The sequence below is a fragment of the Phoxinus phoxinus genome, assembly GCF_949152265.1.
Source record: "Phoxinus phoxinus genome assembly, chromosome: 4".
Classification (NCBI taxonomy): domain Eukaryota; kingdom Metazoa; phylum Chordata; class Actinopteri; order Cypriniformes; family Leuciscidae; genus Phoxinus; species Phoxinus phoxinus.
The window spans coordinates 39872500-39888194 of NC_136879.1; the positions used below are offsets into that span (position 1 = coordinate 39872500).

General features: G+C 40.0%; 1 protein-coding gene across 2 annotated transcripts in view; it reads right to left on the bottom strand.

The window, feature by feature from the left end:
• Positions 1–15470, bottom strand: part of LOC306997107 (uncharacterized protein) — a 63986-nt gene extending 48516 nt beyond the window's left edge. Inside the window, exons 1-2 of one of the 2 annotated variants that reach the window (XR_013797263.1) lie at positions 15328–15470; positions 10881–11128 (exon numbers count right to left, since the gene is read on the bottom strand). The gene's annotated coding sequence lies outside the window, so the exon portion shown is untranslated. Of the gene's footprint in view, positions 1–10880; positions 11129–15327 lie in introns of those variants that run through there. The other variant, XM_079610200.1, reaches the window with a different exon arrangement.
• Between the last annotated feature and the right edge of the window lie 225 nt (positions 15471–15695).

The following is a 15695-nucleotide window of genomic DNA, read 5'->3' on the forward strand; positions in this document are numbered from 1 at the left end:
CCCAAAATGAAAATAATGTCATTAATTACCGTATATACCCGAATATAAGACGACCCTGAATATAAGACGACCCCCCATTTTTCAGCCTATTTTTAGGACAAAAACCTCGTCTTATATTCGGGTATATACGGTACTCCCGCAAGACTTCTGTTCATCTTCAGAACAAAAATTAAGATCTTTTTACTTAAATCTGAGAGCTTTTTCTTCCTCTGTTGACAGCTTACGCAACTACCACTTTCAAGCTCCAGGAAGGTAGTAAAGACATCATTAAAGTAACACGAGGATACTTTTTGTGCATTTTTGACCGTGGGATGGCTGGGACGAACGCGCAGAAAAATTCCTCTTCCACTAATACGCTTAATAAAGCCTGAACCTCGTCGTCGGTCCAGCGGTCATTTTTTATTTTATTTTATTAAATTCCATATTTGCAGACAGACGACTCTTACTGCATGAAGCCACGAACCACAGTAGATTTTTAAAAATGGCGGTTAAAATAAAATGCTGCATTGAGTCATCCAATCAAAATGCGGCGTGGACACAACCAATCAGCATGTTCAGCGCACAAGTCCCGCCCCCGAAAGTTCCTGAACTTTGAAAAAGTACTACCTCGCCAGCAGGGATTTTCGGAGGGGGAAATATTTACCATAATATTTGTCATAAACCCCAAGTCCTTTTTAACGTACTAAATAGGATAATTAACCCTCCTGAACACATCGGCATTATTCCTAGCACCATTTTGTGTGACCGATTTTGTGAATTTTTTACTGATAAGGTGTCCAGTATTAGGGCATTAACATGTTGTACTGCACCAGATCCTAGTGTTACACCGTTATGCTTAGGCATATTTGAAAATTTTATCCCAATATCTCTTTCAGATTTGTTAAAGACGGTCCAATGCTTAAGACCTTCTGTCTGTTCATTGGACTGCCTTCCTGCAAAGCTTTTTATAGACGTATTTGACACTGTTGGACTCTATATTTTAAATATGATAAATATGTCTCTTTTAACAGGTTCTGTGCCGGTAACCTTTAAAAAGGCCATTGTACAACCCCTCCTAAAGAAACACAATTTAGACCCCTCTGTCTTGTCTAATTACAGGCCAGTTTCCAAGCTGCCTTTATGGTCTAAAATATTAGAAAAAGTGGTTTATAAGCAACTTTTACTGCACCTTAAATCAAATAATATATTTGAAAAATTTCAATCAGGTTTTAAATCAGGTCACAGTACGGAAACCGCACTTTTAAAAGTATTTAACGATCTCCTCTTAATTTCTGATTCTGGTAGCTCTGCTGTGTTGGTGCTTTTAGATTTGACTGCTGCGTTTGATACGGTCGATCATAAGATTTTACTGTCAAGACTTGAGTCCTGTGCAGGTATCAAAGGCACAGCTCTGAATTGGTTTGAGTCTTATCTGACTGACAGATCTTTTTCTGTAAATTTCGGACCTTTTCACTCTAAGGAAACTCCAATTAATAGTGGGGTGCCCCAAGGTTCTATCTTGGGCCCAGTCCTGTTCTCATTGTATATGCTGCCCTTGGGATCAATTTTCAGGAAATACAAAATTTTGTTTCACTGCTTTGCTGATGACGTCCAGATATATCTACCTTTAAATTCTAAAACCAATTCTATTGAAGCACTGAGTAACTGTCTGGGTGAAATAAGGGATTGGATGTCACTAAATTTTTTACATTTAAATGACAAAAAAACTGAAATTATAATTTTTGGGAAGCCGGATATCTCAGGTTTAAACAGGGCTTTAGGCCCATTACTCCCCAACTACAGCCCATCTGTAAAAAATCTTGGAGTTATTATTGATAGTTCTTTTAAATTAGAGAAACAAATTAGTTCAGTAATTAAAACAAGCTTTTTTCAGCTTAGACTGTTGGGGAAAGTGAAGCTGTACTTGCCGCAAAGTCAACTAGAAAAAGTTATACATGCTCTCATTACAAACCGCTTGGATTACTGTAACTCCTTATACTATGGCCTAGATCAGTCGTCTATTCACCGTTTACAATTAGTACAAAATGCAGCTTAGCAGTTAACGCGGCGCGAATTGACGCAGAAGTTCAGATTTTTCAACTCGGGCGGCAGACGCGAATTCGCGGCAAACGCGTGGATGCACAAAAAGCACTACATAAAATCATTCGCGCATAACGCGCCAGACGCTCAATTCGCGGCATTCGTCAACTTGACACGCGAATAAGGTGTATTCGCGTCTACCGCGCCGCACTCTACGCCTCATTCGCGCCGCAGGAATTCTTTACGTGCGTAACGCGTCTTTGCATTGACTTAACATTGAAATCACACGCGGCTGACGCGCTATTTGCGTCCGGTGTGAACGCACCATTAGGCATCACTGGGGAAAGATTAAAGAAGATGCCATTGAAACTTTTCTGAAGACAGTCATTTCCTTTCAGATATACAGTGGGGAGAACAAGTATTTGATACACTGCCGATTTTGAAGGTTTTCCTACTGTCATTTTTATCATAGGCACACTTCAACTGTGAGTGACGGAATCTAAAACAAAAATCCAGAAAATCACATTGTAGGATTTTTAAATAATGAATTAGCATTTTATTGCATGACATAAGTATTTGATCACCTACCAACCAGTAAGAATTCCAGCTCTCACAGACCTGTTAGTTGTTCTGTAAGAAGCCCTCCTATTCTCCAATCATTACCTGTATTAACTGCACCTGTTTGAACTCGTTACCTGTATAAAAGACACCTGTCCACACACTCAATCAAACAGACTTCAACCTCTCCACAATGGCCAAGACCAGAGAGCTGTGTAAGGACATCAGGGATAAAAGTGTAGAGCTGCACAAGGCTGGGATGGGCTACAGGACAATAGGCAAGCAGCTTGGTGAGAAGGCAACAACTGTTGGCGCAATTATTAGAAAATTGAAGAAGTTCAAGATGACTAGGGGTGTAACGATACACCAATGCCACGGTTCGGTTCATATCACGGTTTTGGAGCCTCGGTTCGGTTCGGTTCGGTTTTCTGTGGGGTCAAGGTTCCTGGCAGGGCACCAGCAAGAATAAAGAACACTTTTAACTTAATAACAATACCAATAATTTAACTCATTAACTATCTATTTATTGGATTTTTTATTAATCTTTGTTAATCTTTGTTAATAAAAATACAGCTGTTCTTCCTTTGTTTATTCATGTTACTTCACAGTGCATTAGGCTAACTAATGTTAACAACTTCTGATTTTAACAAGGCTAAATGGTGAAATTAACATTAAAGGGGGGGTACAATGGTGTTTCATATATTCAGAGTTGTTTACAGTGTTAAAGAGATGGATTCTCATGCTAATAATGGCCAAAGTTTGAAAAGTTATTTTGAACGAATAACAGAGAATTTCTGTGCTGAAAATCATACTTCCGGGTTGCAACACGTTTCGGCTGGTTTTTTTCTATCGTAGATCTAATGACGTAGACCAGAGTGGAACTCCTTATATGAGCATTGCTCTCGGAAAAGCGCGTTCACGCACACGTCGACCAGAGGAGAGAAAGACCGCGCTCATCGACGCGCTACTACCGGAAATTATCATCAGCAGCGCTAAATAGGAATGGTTGATGTCAAGAATGTCTCCAAAAAAGTGTTATGGGATGTGAGGGAAAGTTTACCTTGTTCAGCTTCCCAAAGAACCCAGTGTTACTGCTGGATTAAGCTGCTCCCGCTTGACTTTATAGCTCCGCCCACGCCCAGAATCAAGGACCTCGGCTTTTTCCGGATAGAATCGGAAAGCTGTATTTTTATTTTATAAATATGATGAAACTAAAGACTTTTTGGAGATATGAAGGACGCACTATTACTCTATAGGTACTCAAGATTAACATGAGATTGACTGAAACTAAGTATTTTACCCCCCCTTTAACAAAGATTAATAAATGCAAGAAGTGCAGTTTATTAATAGTTAATGTTAACTAAATGTAGTTAACTAGAGTTTAATAAATTGAACTTTATTGTAAAGTATTACCGATTTAGACGTCTGGTGAGTTGTTGGATAGATCAGTTGTTTTAACCATTCATATGGAATCGGTTCAAAGGAGTCATTAGTGCGCGAATCGGAGGAGTCATTAGCGGACGTGTACGCGGTGTGTGATTATCCCGTCAGTTTAGGACATTGCACAAGATTATTGTGTCAACACAGTAAACATTTAATCACTGGATAGGTTTGTAGGTTTATTGAAAGTGTGGTTTGTCTCAGCTGAATGTGCGGAGTGCTTTTCAGAGAAGATAAGGCAACGTATTGTATACTATTTCCTATATCTGAGTCTAATATATTCTTTAATGTTAACTCTTGAATCAGTTCACCTGACAGTTGATCCCTTATTTTTGCTTTTCTCTTTGTCTGTAACTTTTGAACATTGGCTCCTACTCTCCCTCCTTTTTTAGAAGCATCTGTGTATATCTGTATATTATTTCCAACGCTATCTCACGACCAATTCATACGAATTTGTACAAGTGATTAAAAGGTGGCTAATTCGTACGAATTTGTACGACCTCACTCGTACGAATTTGTACGATTTATCTAAACCCACGTGATGGGTAGGTTTAGGGGCGGGGTCAGGGGTAGGTAATTCGTATGAATTCATACGATTTTGGCAAATCGTAAAAAATGTACGATTTAGCAAAAAACGTACAAATTCGTACGAGTGAGGTACAAATTAGCCACCTCGTAAAATTCGTACGAATTGCCGTGAGATCGGGTTGATTATTTCCGTACTTAAGCCCTAAATATTCCTTTGTTCTCATTACTTTCATCTCACTAGTTCCTTCTTTTTGTCTTATCAGTAAAGTTAAATCTACTATTGGCTGAGGAAGAATCCATAAAGGAAAATGTGGGTACACAACCCGATCTCACCAAATGCGTCTATATAGCACGCAGTGTGTTTATCGTGTAATATATACGCGAAAATGAGTTTTTACGTGCATAGTATACGCATGGATAGCACATGGTTGGGTTTAGGGTGGGGTAGGGTGCGTGTGTATTATACGCTTGGGTAGGATTAGTGGTGTGGGGTGCGTGTGTATATCACGAAATTAAGTGCGTATCATATGCACGCGCAAAACTGCGTATCATATCCACGTAAAAACTCATTTTCGCGTATAAATTGCACGATAAACACACTGCGTGCTATAGAGACGCATTTGGGTGAGAACAGGCTGGGGTACATCACATCACTCTTGGTAATGTGATGGATTTTTTAATTAATAAAATAGTAAACTGTATACCATCTTTCTAACATCTAACCTTATTTCTCTTTTTAGGCCTAACATGCTAACACTTTGAAACGCAATGTACTAAAACGTTCTGTCGTGTTTTTTTTTAACATTGTTTGTTGTGTTGCCATACCCCTTTACATTTACATTTCATTTATTCATTTAGCAGACGCTTTTATCCAAAGCGACTTACAAATGAGAACAATAGAAGCAATTACACTAGCAGTAGGACAATAGTATATAAGTGCTATGACTCTTCACAGTTCAATCTAACGTAGTACTTTTAATTTTTTTTTTTTTTTTTAGATAGAATAGAGGAGAAAGTGTTAGTATTACTGGATCAAATGCTGCCGAAAAAGTTGCGTCTTCAGCATTTTCTTAAAAATGGCTACGGACTCAGCAGCTCTGGTTGAGTTAGGCAGATCATTCCACCAGCAGGGAACCGTCATGGTAAAGGTCAGAGAGAGAGATTTTGTGCCTCTTTGAGATGGCACCACAAGACGCCGCTTGCTTGCAGAGCACAAGTTTCTGGATGGCACATAAGTCTTTCTGGATCAGTTGCAGAGGTTTGACAGAGCAAGCTGGAAGACCAGCCAGGAGAGCATTACAATAGTCCAGTCTGGATAGAACAAGCGCCTGAACAAGGAGTTGTGTAGCATGCTCTGATAGGAAGGGCCTGATCCTTCTGATGTTGTACAAGGCAAATCTGCATGACCGGGCAGTGCTAGCAATGTGGTCTGTGAAGATCAATTGGTCATCAATTACAACTCCAGGATTCCTGGCTGATCTTGATGGAGTTATGGATGACAAGCCTAGCTGAATGGAGAAGTTGTGATGAAGTGCTGGGTTAGCCGGGATTACAAGTAGTTCTGTCTTCGCAAGGTTAAGTTGAAGGTGGTGGTCCTTCATCCATCCAGCCTTTGACTTTGGTTGTGTGAGTGTATAAATAACAAATATGGGAAATGAAACTAAACCGATGTCTACACTTGAAACCAAAAACAGAGTTTGGTTCCCTGGTAACAGACGTGTTTGCATATTGAATATATGAAGAACCAATCAAATTGTGGGGAAATTATGTAATGTTTCATGTCATTTTGCCATACCTCCTTATTCTATAAAAACTGTTGTATTTGTATTTTCCGGGGGGATTCTCAATGGAACTTGTCTGAGATCCTCCGGCCGTAATTAAAGCATTTAAAGGACATTTGCTGAAGTCTGTCTGTCTGTTATTATTGCTGTTAGATTAGTGGATCAAGTTATTTAGCGAAACTCTAGAGATCTTACTCTTGGGCTGGGTTAGATTTCGGCTTAGGTGTCAACTCGCCTGAGTATAATATTTTCAGTTGTCAAGGACACCCGGTTCAACCTAAGTCAGGTGCGTAGGGGAAAAATCTACCACAATTTGCCACGTCTATATTTGCTTATCCCCATCTCCTTAGACAACCCATCCAAAACTCTTTTGTTTATTCATTCCTTGTTCCCAACATATTCCTAGTATATTCTTTGTCGGATGCACTTCATCCTGACTCTTAATATTTGTCCAATATACTGTCCTTAACTGTTGTCTTCTAATATCAAGCGGCATTTCATTTATCTCTACTTGCATTGCTGCAATAGGTGTTGTTGCATATACCCCACCGCAAAACCTCAATGCTTGCGCTTGAATTCTGTCCAGTTTCTCCAATTGAGATTTTGCAGCCATCCCATATACTATACATCCATAATCTAGCACAGATCATATCATTGCTATATAAACTGTTTGTAGCGCTATCTGCTCCTCTTGTCCTGCCATACATTTCATTACATTTAAAACTCTTTTACACTTACTCACTACCTTATCAATATGTTCTTTCCATGTAAATCTAGTATCCAGCCACATTCCTAGACATCTAATTAATGTCACTCGTGCCATTTCTTTGATATATATTCTTAACTTCCATTCATTATCTACTTTCTTGTTAGAAAATATAATAGTTTGTGACTTCTCCACAGAAAACTTAAATCGCCAATTGTATTACCATTCAACTACCTCATCCACAGCCTTCAGCATTTTCCCATAATATACTTATTGTTTCTTCCTCTGAACCACAAAGCCCCATCATCTTCAAACAATGATCTTCCAATACTCCTATCCACCTCACTAAAATTATCATTATTTTAAAAAGCACTGGACTTATTACACTTCCCTGAGGAGTGCCATTTTCTATTATTCCTTGGGATGATATATATATAGTCTCCTATTCTCACTCTTATTGTTCTTTGTTTAGGAAGTCACTAATCTACTTAAAAAGTGAAGCCCCTACCGGACAAAGTCAGTCTGGACTAATGGAGAGTCCGGCTGTGTTCAAACCGGGCTATTGTTCTCCTCAGTTGTAAGTCGCTTTAGATAAAAGTGTCTGCTAAATGATTATAAGTTATGAGTATAAGTCGCATCAGTCAAAAAATGCATCATGAAGAGAAAAAAAACATATATAATTCGCACTGGACTATAAGTCGCATTTATTTAGAAATTTATTTCACAAAATCCAAGACCAAGAACAGACATTTAATCTGGAAAGACAAGTTATTCAGCTACACAACAGCACACAGAACAACAGGTTGAATAGGTGTCCGGCATGTTAGCATAACACAGGGTTTCCCGCAGCACTTTGGAACTAAGGCATCCGCCTAAGCAACACACGCCTGCCGCCTTAACTACGTCGTCAACAAAATGTATACGAGCAATATCCGCCGTGTTACTCTGTCCTGTTTAGAGCTTAGATTCTCTGCCCGAGCCCGATATTTCCCGCCGCTATACTCGAGCCAGCCCGTGATCTAGAGACGTGAGGCGCGGGACTAGATTTGATGGGCGAGTGCGAGCGCGGGCGGTAATGCACTCACTCTGTGTGTGCGGGCTGTGGGAGGATTAAATAGAAATATCTATAAATAAAACATAAAAACTAATAAATTGTTATTCATCTGTTGCAGAAAAGCAACAAGAACAACTAAAACAAAATAGAAACGAGTAACAGGCCAGAGTTTCTATTTGTAACATGTTTGCAGCGTTGAGCGATGTAGCCAATCACAGACATATGTATTGATTTCTTGAACGCAATGGCCAATCAGAAGCATTTAAGATAGAAACTCCTCACCGCTCAAAACTGACTTTTTCTTCAGTGCTGAATTATGTATGCTGGCAAATCCTCAGATTATAAAAGATATTATGAAAGATTCATTATGCAGTCAGCTTCATTGATAATATCAGATGTATGAGATCGCGATGAACTGATGTCAGCTTTTTAGGAATTATTAAGGGAGTGCACTTTGCGCGCATTCAGTCATGGCAAACCATGCACACAGCCTGCTTGCTTTTATGTTAAATTAACAGTGGTTTGTGAATGTTAATGCTTTATTAACAAATCATTTATCGGGAGCATTTATGCTGATGTGTATGGTGGGTGGCGACACATAGGCTAACACAAAGTTAAGTTAAGTTACACAAAGTTAAGTTACACCTTAACTAACACATTTTCTGCGGGAAACCCTACACAATAGCATAAAGAACATATACCTGGGAGGCTGAATAGGCTAAATTAACATAGACCAGCGAGTCCAACAAGTTACCGGTAAGCAAGTTCACCAAGCTCCCGATCTCATTCCTCAACACTGAATCCACTGAGTTCTTCCTCGGTGTCGCTTCTGAACAACTCCGCTAACTAGAGCGCCCTCTCAAGGCTGTAGACGGTAGTGTTTTCTCTTGGTTCATCTCAGTATGAATTAATTTGGAAATATAAGTCGCACCTGACTATAAGTCGCAGGACCAGAAAAACTATGAAAAAAAGTGTGACTTATAGTCCGGAAAATACGGTAAATGTAATTGTAAAACACACATGATTTCTCCAATGGTCTGTATTTTCTGGTCCTGTTCCAGAAGTGAAAAACAATTTCCAAAAACACATATTAGACTTGTTTTCAGTTTAAACAATCACAGTTAAACAATTTTTGTCAAGACAAATTGTTTTTTTCTGTTTATTTCTCATAATTGCATGTACTATCAGAAGACATTATAGTAAAATTTGTAAATAAGTGAAAATATATTTCTAATTCAAGATAGACCAAGCACACAATCCATGCAGAGAGATTTTTCACACAAAATAAAGATTTACACTGTTGAAGCTTGAACTTTTAAGTCTTTCTAGTCTTTCAATTTATATATATATATATATATATATATATATATATATATATATATATATATATATATATATATATATAAAAAGAGAATATCCCTATTTTATCTTGCGGAATTTACCTGAATGTATTTGATATGAAAACGAATGTTGATCACTAGCAACAGTTTTTCATATGACCATGAAGGCTTGATAAACTTCTAAAACTATTCTCACACTGAGTACAGTAGTACGGCTTCTCTCCAGTATGAAGTCGCTCGTGTGATTTCTGGTGTCCAGACTTAGTGAAACTCTTGTCACAATATGAACACTTGTAAGGTTTTTCTCCAGTATGAATTCTTTGGTGCTCTTTCAGACAGTCAGCTCTAGTAAAGCTCTTCCCACAGTCACAACACACATGATCTTTCACTTCATTATGTGTTTTCTGGTGCCGTTTAAAACTGTCCAACAGTGTAAAACTCTTTCCACAGAGAGAACACACATAAGGCTTAACACCTGTATGAAAAGTTAGGTGTTTTTTTAGATATGATGGTGAAGTAAAACCTTTTTCACATTGAGTACAGTAGTACGGCTTCTCTGCAATATGAACTCGCTCATGTGATTTCAGAGATCCAGATTGAGAGAAACTTTTGTCACAATATGAGCACTTGTAAGGTTTTTCTCCAGTATGAATTCTTTGGTGCTTTTTCAGATGGTCAGGTAAAGTAAAGCTCTTCCCACAGTCACAACACACATGATCTTTCACTTCATCATGTGTTTTCTGATGCCGTTTAAAACCGTTCAGCCGTGAAAAACTCTTTCCACAGAGAGAACACACATAAGGCTTCTCGTCTGAATGAACTTTCATGTGTTTTTTTAGATGTGATGACAAAATAAACCCTTTACCACACTGATCACAGCTAAATGGTTTTTCTCCAGAGTGATTATGCAGATGAATTTTGAGTGCGGATGAAGATATGAAACTCTTCTCACACTGAGTGCATGGATACGGTTTCTCTCCAGTGTGATTTCTCATGTGTGTCTTAAGGCCTCCTTTTTGTCTGAAACTCTTTCCACACTGTGAGCAGGAGTGCAGCTTTTTGGCTTTTGTTCCTTGAGTTTTGAAGTCACAGTGTTTCTTTACTTCGTTCAGTTCTTCTCTTAGCTCTGTTATTTCCATCTGATCTAAAATGAACATATCAAGTAGTTATAATCAGTTTAAGGAGGATCATTTCAAGGGAAAATTCAAGTGAACACAAGCAGACAACAAGAGAATAGGTTTCTGTCTGTGTGAGTATAAAGTATCAGATCTTTGATGTTGAAGGTTTGTTAAATCATTCTCATTAATTTGAATAATAAAAATGTATTTGACACATTGCTATATACAAGGTTAGGATCAATTAGATACATTTCTACATCATTTATCGTCAATATACTACTTATGTACTACTACTTATTCTTAATATACAATGAAGAATCAAGAAGGACACCAACCTATTTGTTCCTCAGTATCTTCATGTTTTATTCTGGATGGTTCTGGATCACTCATGTCTTCAATCTCCTCTTTAATAAACTCCATCTTTAACAGTCACACAGATTTCAGCTGCTACTCCTGGAGTTTGTCCTTCTCTTGTAGGATGATGGGAATATTCCCAGTATTTATTGGTGAATTGTTGTGGGAGGGGCTTCACTGCAGGTGTGAACTGTGATCACTGTGTGATACTGACGCCCACAGGACCAGATCTGGAAAAATCGATAAGATTTTTTAAAGAATTTACACTGGATTACTTTGACATAAAACACATATGATCCATTTCCCCACCCTATTCTATGGTGAGACGAGCTGCTTATATATGCACATGCCCCCTTTGGCAGGCTCTGCACTCGGTTCAGGATGCATGCAGATATGCAGCATCACCATTGGTTAGTGCAATTCTCAGCACTGCGTTAATTTAATAAAAGGCTTAAATAATAGGAGAAAAAAAGGAGCTTTCCCCATAGCATCTAGAAGGACACAATACTCGTTCCTGTTATCTCAGGGAACCAAGGTTTCCTTTCGTAGTCACAACGAGTTACGTCAAAGCCGATCACCTTCGAGTAATACAAAACAAGCCAATGGCAAGGAAATGCCATGGGTCTGCGGAGACTTGCATAGCGTAACTCCGCCTTACCTTGTGGGTATATAAGGAAGTACACTGGCAACATGCAGACATGTTTTTGCTTCAGAGCCAAGTAGAGATGTACCGAGTGATCGGCTGGTGACTGGAATTGGCCGATTTTCACGTGATCGGCCATGACTGGCCGGTCATTCTGACATATGCCAATTTTATGCCGGTCAAATGCACTCGGGCGCCGCATGATTAACCTTTTGAGCGGTACGGTCCCATATATGGTATTTTTATTTCTGTGCCCCTGAGAGTACGGTCCCACATATGGGATTTAGAATGTTAAGTGACGTTGCATAACTGCCAGATTCAAACTGTGCTTTCTCGCGTTGGCTGGCGCTGAGCCAGAGTCAGACGCGTTCAGCGCTGTCATACAGTGGGGAGAACAAGTATTTGATACACTGCCGATTTTGCAGGTTTTCCTACTTACAAAGCATGTAGAGGTCTGTAATTTTTATCATAGGTACACTTCAACCGTGAGAGACGGAACCTAAAACAAAAATCCAGAAAATCACATTGTATGATTTTTAAATAATGAATTTGCATTTTATTGCATGAAATAAGTATTTGATCAGCTACCAACCAGTAAGAATTCCGGCTCTCACAGACCTGTTAGTTTTTCTTTAAGAAGCCCTACTGTTCTCCACTCATTACCTGTATTAACTGCACCTATTGAACGCTCTGTTGCGATGCAGTGACCGCAGTGCTTTGACGTGGCGACCCAAAGCACCCCTCCAAAGCCTGTAGGTTCTCGTCTACCCTGGTGGCGAAGTCCTACAGAGCTGCGGGGCAGGCCGCCGCCTCGCTGCATGCCATGGGCATCCTCCAGGTCTACCAAGCCAGGATGCTCAGGGACATGCACGAGGGCAGAGCTGACCAAGGACTCTTTGATGAGCTGCGTTCCGCCACCAACCTTGCTCTACGGAGCGACAAAGGTGACCGCACGCTCCCATGGTCAGGTGATGTCCACAGCTGTGGTCCAGGAAAGACACCTGTGGCTCAACCTGGCTGATATGCGAGAGGCTGAGCGGACACGTCTGCTCGACCCTCCGATCTCCCAGGCTGGCCTTTTCGGCAGCGCGATCGAGGACTTCGCCCAAAAGTTCTCGGCCACCCAGAAACAGACTGAGGTTATTAAGCACATACTGCCCCGGCGGCCAGCTCCTGCCTCCACCCAGCCGCAGTACAGTCCACTCAGTCTGTTCGCCGACAAAGTGTACCCTTCTGCAACTCCCGCCCCACCTGCTCGGCCCCAGCAGCAGTCTTCACCCGGGCCGCACCGTGGAGGTGGTCGCAGAAAGGCGCCCCAGTCTGCTCCAGCCCTGTAGCCCGCTAAACGCCAGGCAAAGCTCCTGCAGCGACAGCTCAGAGGTGGGCTACAGTTCTTTTGAGGAGGAGTGGTGCACACTCGGTCGCAATGAACGCGCATCTTTCGACCGAGCGCGCACTGTCACTGCTGACTTGCCTGAGACAAATCCAGAACAAGAGTGCGGTTCCACTGAAGTTATTTCAGAGGCTCCTGGGGCATATGGTATCCGCAGCGGCAGCCACACCGCTCGGATTACTTCATATGGGACTGCTTCAGCACTGGCTCAGCGATCGAGTCCCGAGCTGGGCATGGCAGCTAGGCACGTACCCAGTACCAGTTACTCCGCCCTGCCGTCAGACCTTCTCCCAGTCGTCGAACTTCAGCTTCCGACGGGCCGGAGTGCCATTAGAACAGGTTTCCAGGCATGATGTTGTCTCAACAGATGCCTCCACCATGGGCTGGGGTGCCATGTGCAACGGACATGCTGCCGTGGGCTCCTGGACAGGACCCCAGCGCCTTTTGCATGTTAATTGCCTTGAGTTGCTGGCAGTACGTTTGTTCTGTGCATGTCTGTGTGAGTGCAAGCTGTTGAAGCTCCGCCCCCTGTGCCGGGAGCAGCAGCTTATTTGCATTTAAAGGGACAGACACAAAATGGTGCATTTTTGCTCACCCTCAAAAAGTGACAATTTTAACAGGATATATAAAAATATCTGTGGGGTATTTTGAGCTAAAAACTTCACACACACACACACACTGGGGACATCAACGACATATTTTACATCTTGTGAAAAGGGCATTATACCACCCCTTTAAATGAACAGATTAGTCCAAAAACATTGATTCATTTAGGAAAGAAAAAATTGGGCTAGCGGAAACTGATCTTTGATGCTCATAATTCTGCATTTTCATTTTGTAGTGTGGATCATTCAAACTGATTCTCGTGTTTAAGAATCTGTAATCTGCTTGACACATTCATTTATGCTACTGCCCACTGACATGCTTTTAAAGTTACTGTCGTCCATTTTTGGGGGGCCTTTAAACACCATAAAATGCGCGTTGAGATCAGGAAAATCAAAATTTTCTAGGATGCCCCAGCCCGAACCCCCGTAGTTAGATCACTTTTGGGACCTCTGTTATTTATATAACCCTGCGTACAGCCCTGATGGTAACATCCTCAAAACAAAAAGTTTTATAAAATGATAAATATCACATTTCAGCCCTTTTAAACATTGTTTAAGAAAAACAATGTTTTATCCAAAAAGTTTTATCCAAATTATTTTTCATTTTAGAATGCACATCAGCTTCCCTTCCCTTAAAACTAGATTCACCTTTAAATGTTTAATAATTGCTGATTTTAAGTAGCCTACTAAACTGAGAGGCTAACATCCAAAATATTCCTGTTTTCTTTAACCCGAGGACAAATGTATTTAAAAGGTTTGTGTGACCTGTTCAATTCTGCGTGCACCAAATATGCAGATTCCTAGACAATTTATCTTTAATTTGGCCAAAATCAAACAGGTAATTTTCTCCAAGCAGAGATTCTGTTGAATAAATAAGTTTGTGCCACACACAATTAATAAATGTTGTTCATTGACCTTTCATGTGTCTGTCTTGATAATTAAGATAATATTGTTTGGAGGAAACATGGAATTGGCCCGTTTAATGCTATTATAGATTATATAATATTTCATTTTTAAGTACATCTGAAAAGGCAGAATAAAAAAATAAAATAAAAGTCTCTCCAGTGAATCTTAGCCATTTCCAGCCCTGTTCATACTCATGTACTCAATAACAACTCCTCAGATCTGCACTAATCACGGGAATGGTTTATTTCAGTGTCAGAGACAGAGTTTGCAGGTATGGTTAAGCCTTTAATGGTATTTTTAGTCATGTACTTTAACCTGAAGGGTAAAACATAAAACAAATTGATAGGTGATTAACACATAAAGTGATGATCCTGTAGTTTGTCAGACACTAATGACGAGCTTGATGTGCCAATTTACAGAAGATCTCAGACATCACCATAATGACTGAGGTGAAAACAGGGACTATTGAACGAGATAAAGATGCTTTTCAGCAGCTCAGTTAAACGTTACATCATTTTATTTTTTAGAGTCTTATTTTCTAATTTTCAGTTTATGTTTTTTTTTTGTTGTGTTGTTGTTATGTCCAATTCTCATCAATCCTTAGAAAATTGTTATTTCGTGAGATTCGTTCAAAAACGCTCTCATGAAAACAAACTCACTGGATGAATGGATACTTTGCTCACTGTGACACTTGGACAACACTTCTTTATATGATTCACTACAGAGCTTGAATGTCTAAAACTCTCTCCACATTAGCGCTGCTTCTCTCCTGTATGAACTCGCTCGTGTGATTCCAGTGCAGACAAACATTATTCACGATATGAGGGCTTGTACTCTGGAGCTGGTTAATGTTAAACTCTGTAATCTGAGAACATCTCTCACCTGCAGACTGGAAATATACGGCATCCGGAGAAAATATTCCACATTTGTCCTTCATTCACGATCGTTAGCAGTGACATATTTAGCGTCAACTGGTGAGAGATTCATCTCGTCTCGTCTCTCTCGCTTCTCTCTTCTGCGCAGGCGCAGTGCGCGATGTCATCATGTTTCTTAAAGGGGCCGCATGTTATATCATTGTATTCAAATGGTTAGTTCATTTAGTAAGGCAATACAGGGAAAGTTATGGTGCTTATAATATGACAAAATGATCTGAATTTGAATTGTGTAAATTTTAATTATTTGTGTAATCTAACAAAATTGAATTGTGGTATTTTTAAATATTTAAATATACACGTATAGGCTAAATCAGC